Raw genomic sequence first — 6,405 nt, forward strand, 5'->3', positions numbered from 1 at the left:
TCTGTAGATCAGGCTGTAGATCAAACTCACAGAGATCTCACGTGCCTCTGCCTTCTGAGTGCTGAGATTAAAGGTGTTCACCACCACCACCCAGCTGGGAAATGCATTTTTTAAAAAAAATTCCATTTACCTATGTGAGGGGCATGTGCATAGAAGTTAGAAGACAACTTGTAGGAGCCAGATCTCTCCTTTCATCATACCAGTCCTGGGAGCCTGATCAAAGGGTTAAAAACAGGAGTGGAAGACAGAGGCTGCCCGATGTGAAGGAATAGACATTCTGGGGGTAGAAATCGCTTCAGCTCTCCTCATGAGGTGGCCAGGGTTGCCAAGTGAGGACCACTCGCAGCCATCAGAGGCTTCGTGGTGAAGAGTGGATTCATTTGTCCTATTAATGTACAAACTACTTGGGCTTTGACTGATAGTGGAGCCAAGTGTACCTTAATTCATGGACCATACCCCACACACACACCGCCAATGGGCAATGGGTCAATGGGCAGCAGTAGAAGGGTATGGAGATAAAGGTGAAGGTCAGAAGGACTGAGCTTGTCTTAGGGGTGAGAAATTATGCACGCGCGCACACACACAAACACCTGGTACACACACCCTAGAGTACCTGGTGTGTATTTCTCTAGTGAAAGAGGACATTCTGAAGAACAGATATGTTTCTGTGATAAAGACTATGACCAAGGGGCTGGAGAGATGGCTCAGAGGTTAAGAGCACTGGCTGCTTTTGCAGAGGTCCTGAGTTCAATTCCCAGCAACCATATGATGGCTCCCAACCACCTGTAGTGAGATCTGATGGCCTCTTCTGGCGTGCAGGTATACATACAGACAGAAGATTGTATACATAATAAATGAACAAATAAATAAATTTAGACTATGACCAAAAGCATCTTGTCCAGGAAAGCGTTTCTTTAATATTATACCTCTCAGGTCACACGCCATCACTGAAGGAAGTCAGGACAGAAACTCAAGGTAGGAACCAGGCTGGAGGTCCTTGGTTCTCTAAGAAAGCAGGCTGAGCAAGCCATGAGGAGCAAGCAGAAAGCAGCGTCCACCATGGCCTCTGCATCAGCTCCTGCCTCCAGGTTCCTGCTTAAACTTCGCTGGCTTTCCTCGATATGAACTGTGACCTGTCAGTCAAATAAAACTGTTCCTCTCCAAGCTGCTTTTGCTCATGGTTTTTCTCCCAGCAACAGGGAACAGATGAGACAGTGACACAGGCCCCAGAAGTCAACGGTGAATGTTCTCATGTGGATCATCATCACAGCTTCCCTTAGATTTGTTAGTTTAGCTTAGAATGTGAAGACCCAAAAGGGAGACGGGGGCCCTGGAAGGAGGAGAGGTGGCCTTAGTGGGAAAAACTTAGAATACATGTGCTATGAAATAGAGAATGCTGTGGAGTGGGGAAATCTAAAAGGGGATGGAGCTGGATGAGAACGGGGGTGGGGAGGGAAGGTCAAACAGAAACTAAGAATATATGACGAAGTCGCACGGAAACCCACTACCTTCTAAGGGAATCTTAAAACACAGCTTTGTAAAAAAGACTGAACAGAGGTACTACGCATAAGGGAATTATGCCAAGCCCAGAAACCATGGTTATTAAATAAAGATCTTAGTAGCAGGTACAGGAGTTGTTAGCTGTGGAGGCCCCAGAGCTCCCACCATGCTGGCCATGGTCATTACCCTTGATTGCCCAGCAGAACTGTCTGGAAAGAGCATCCATATTGCTGAAGGAACCATACATGTTGGCTGTAGAATATGCTGGAACTGGACTGGGAAGCTTCCTCCCAGATAGCTACCCTTCACAGTACTGGAAGGCGCTATTGCAGCAGCGATGGTTTTTTTTTTTGTTGTTGTTGTTTTTTTTGTTTTGTTTTGTTTTTTTCTGACTTTGTACATTACATGCTCCAAGGCCGACTTGCCAAGCAACAGGACTTCCCGGTGCAATGGCAGCATGACTGTTACGGGGTAACCAACTGATTTCCGATTGGATTTGAATCCTGGTCCACAGGAGGGGGTTCATACCTAGTACTGAAGACACGGTAAAGGGCCTGTGAGCAGGGTTTGTGGCACTGGGGCCGAATCTATTTTGTTTGGCTAAATGGGTATATTTATAAAACAGCCTCCTCTGTGCATCTATTGACTAGTGCTGCCCTCTGCCATGATCAAAGAAGCTTCTCTTTGTAGCAAACAGTGGTTAATTAAAAAAAAAAAAACATATCACTGATTGGTTAAAGTGCTGAGAACAGTGGCTATTGAGTGTCCAACTTAAATGGTACACCTATATCACCCGCTCTAAGGATGAGGGCGAGAAAGAGTGTAAGAACCAGACAATGGGCAGGCGGGCCATGGAGTGCTATTTTATAATATGGGCTGTGACGCTCGTGAACACCTGGGGGGGGTCTGCATAGGATCTGCCCAAGATGGCCTGTGAACAGCCCCAGATGGGGAGGGACTCAGAGGACCCTGTCCCACCCGGATAAGCTACCCACTGCTGAGTTACTCATGCCCCAGTGCGTTAACTCCACACCCACGCCCATCAGACCATCCCCGGTTAAACTCAGTAGGTCATAGTGCAAAAGTCAGAGGCCAGCCTGTTCTGCATAGTGAGTCCCAGGACAGATGGGGCTACCTAGAAAGACCCCATCTCAAAAAACAGAAATCCTATTCAATAGCAAATCATCATCATCAAAGAGAATTAGATAACTGCAAGATAAGGGCATCCTTATCTCATTCTTGTGATTTGGCCTGGTGTTCAGATGTCCATCAGAGATGTCTTCTCTTCAGTATCTGCCCTGGTTGGGTTTTTATTATCAGCTTGACCACCTAGTACCACCTGAGAGGAGGAACCTCAGTTGAAGAACTGCCTTGGTCAGATCGGCCTGTGGCCATGGCGATGAGACTTGTCAAACCGTTATTATACCCACAGTGGGTGGCCCCATGCCTAGGCAGGTGGGTCTGGGTCGTATAAGAAAGCTGACAGAGGGAGCAAGCCAGAAATGGATCCAGTAATCACTGTGCACCATGCAGAAGGATGAGGCTGCTGAGGCCAGGACGTCTGCAGAGCTTGCGATTTCATTTGCAAAGGGAAATTCTTTAAGGAAAAAAAAATATTTTTACGATTAATATTTTTGTTTGTTTGGTTGGTTTAGTGTTTCGAGAAAGCGTTTCTCTGTGTGTAGTTCTGGCTGTCCTGGAACTCACCCCGTAGACCAGGCTGGCCTCGAACTTAACAGAGATCCACCTGCCTCTGCCTCCCTGAGTGCTGGGAATAAAGGCCTGCGCCACAGCACCCAGCTTTACAATTAATTTTAAATTTCAAAAAGTTTTATTTTATGTTTTTCTTGCTTGCTATACATCATGCGTGTATGTATGTATGCATGCACGTATGTATGTGCACCGTGTGCTTGCCTGGTGCCCTTGGAGGCCAGAAGAGGACATCAGAGCACCTGAAATTGGCGTTGCAGGTGGTTGTGGTTCCTGGAACCAATCCTGGGTCTGTTAGAAAAGCAGCAAGTGCCCTCTCCGGCCCCACTTAATTTTTGAATCTTGCCTAATCTAAAATGGTGCTGTAAATGACATGCTTTGGACGATGTAGTTTACACAGCAAAAAAGCCAGGCCTGTTGGGTCACTCCTGAACACAGAGCACTATGTAGGCAGAGGCGGAAGGATCTCCTGGGTTTTTGAGGCCAGCCTCTTCTGCACAGGGAGTCCCTGACCAGCGAGGGTAGGCAATCAGAGCTTATCTTGGAGGAAAAGGGGAAATAAATATGTAAATAGTAAGTACACACCTAAATACACAACTAAGGAGAGAGGGATGTCCACAGAATCGTATGGCTAAGGGCAGCTCGCTCTCTCCAGAGCGTCCATCTGAAGCGTGCACCTTCATCTCTCCTTAACCGTGATAACCTTCCTTCACTCCGACTCTCCTGAAATTCTTCTCTGTCCTATCGTCAGGAGAACAGCAATGTCGGACTCCACCTCCCTGCTTTATTTCCTGCCTCGCCATGAGATTTCTCCTTTCCCTCCCCTGCAAGGGAGCCCGCACAGCTGGAAAGCTGCCTGCTCCTTTCCACTTTGTTGCCCTTCTGCTTCTCCACACTTTTTTTTTTTTTAAGATCTATTTTTATTTACTTATATGTGTGTGCACGCTGGCACTCAAGGAGGCCGGAAGGCATCAGATCCCCTGTAGCTGGAGTTGCGAGCTGACTTGGGTGCCGGGAACCGAGCTCAGATCCTCTGGAAGAAAACTCTTGACAGCTGCCGTCTCTCTGGGCCTATGTGATTTCTGAGATACTATTTCTGGCTTTAGGATAGGGCAGCGGGTCTCAACCTGTGGGTCATGCCCCCTTTATGGAGGTCAAACGACCCCTTTCAGAGGGTCAAGACCATGGGAAAACAAATTTACATTACGATTCGTAACAGCAACAAAATTACGGTTACGAAGTAGAAACAGAAATAATCTAATGGTTGGGGGTCACCACAACATGAGGAACTGTATTAAAGGGTCATAAAGCTTTAGGAAGATTTGAGAGCCACCGGGGTAGGCGCTCTCATTGGCATCCTGGCAGTTTGGCTTTTTCCTGTGTCAGAATGCCAGGAATCACCACTAGATGGCACACAGGACCTTCAAGCTTGCTTGTGAAAGTGCTCCTTCCAATATTCAGTCTTGACATGCTTATCAGGGACTGACAAGGAGCTGGGGAACTTTGCACAGGACTCGAGAAGCATTTTGTGCAGAAAGGGAACTTTTTTCTGAAATTCAGTGTCAACTGGGACTTTAAAAATGTATTGATTATTGATTGATTGATGGGGAGGGGACAAATGAGGGTTGCAGGGGGAATATGGAGATCAAGGAACAGTTCATAGGACTCAGTTCTCTCCTACCTTGTAGGTTCCAGAGACCTAGCTCAGGTCCCAAGGCTTGGAGGTAAGGCACTCTTACCATGTGAGAACTCTTGACTAACCCAATTAGAACTTTTTTTTATGTTAAATTAGTCTAGAATGAAGACTCTGGACAGGAAAGGACATTAAGACCCCAAATTGAACATCCCAGGGGCCGTAGGGCCGGCATGCTTCAAGGCTGGGTTCCATATGAATAACCCACTGCCATGGCAGACGATGGCTTTCTCTTCAGAGGCTACAGGAACGTGCTGAATGTAGTCACACCTTTTGGAGGTAAATATCCACCTTCTCCTCTGATAACCTGGGAAGTTCTGAACACCAAGCTGGGTCTGCGTGCCGTTTGCATTTGCGAACGTTCCCTCCTCCCTCCAGTCCTGCCTGTCACAGAGATGTGACAGGCACTCTGAATTGACTGTTTTATTTAATCTTGGCTAAGAGTTCTTACCTCTGTGATCTGCTCAGAGTGGACTTCTCTTTCTCTTTTTCTCTTCCCTCATCCATTTCATAAATACTTATGTAACTTATTAAATATCTTGTTTTGGACATTGAGCTTCAGGGGATGGGCTAGGGATCGCCTGTCTTGCTTTTCTGTAGACTCTTGGCCCCTAAAATAGTCTCGGATGTTCGCTCATGAATGACAATTGTGTTTCCTTCACGCATACTCTGCTGGCACAGAAGGGCCAGCTGGCACAGAAGGGCCAGTGAGGAGTGGTGCTTTGCCCTCGTCTGTCTCTGCTCTTACGTTCCGTAAGAACTTACAGTCCAGCCAGGAAGCATGAATAACAACACACCGCCGTGCAAGGGGTGAGGGGTGCAAGGAAGCACCGTCCTTTTGCTTCACGGAGATTCCCGAGCAGGGTTCGAAAGAAGGGAGGGGAGAAAGGGGCCCTGGAGGGTCTGGGAGATGGGAGGCAAGTTAAAAGCCCTAGTGTACAAGCATGCTTGGTGTCCATGGGAGGTTAGCCAGAGGGCACTAGCAGCAAGTGGTCCCAGGAGAGGTAGTGGGATGAGGCTGGACAGTAACAGCCAGCCTGTGTAGAGCCTAGGGGCCACTCTGAGGAGCTCAGCCTTTGACTTGGGGTGCCATGAAGAGCTAGGGGGTTTTAACAAAGCGACAGCTCTTTTACTAGGAAACAAAACAAAACGGCTCAGGCTGCTAGAACTTGAGGGGACTCCGGAGTTGCTGGGAGGCCAGCAGGGAACTGTTGAAGGGGAAGGGTGCTGCATCCAAAAGTGGGCATGCAGGGCGAGTCGACTCTTCATACGAGACGAGGTCTGAAGGCGGAGCAGACACAGCCGTTCTGCTGGCACAGCGGGTAACTGGTAAATACTTCTGAATATTAATGGTATACTTCCCCACGGCCACCCCAGGACCAGCTTTCACTTGGCCCTGAGACCCCTCCTGCTGCCCCATTGTGTCCTTGCCCAGTTAACTCTCTGCCTTGTCTTTCCGGAGCATCCCAACCTGCTGTGCTCGGCCATGTGCCTTCCCAAGC

This window comes from Psammomys obesus, unplaced genomic scaffold, assembly GCF_907164565.1.
Source record: "Psammomys obesus unplaced genomic scaffold, mPsaObe1.curated_primary_1811, whole genome shotgun sequence".
NCBI classification, from domain to species: Eukaryota; Metazoa; Chordata; class Mammalia; order Rodentia; family Muridae; genus Psammomys; species Psammomys obesus.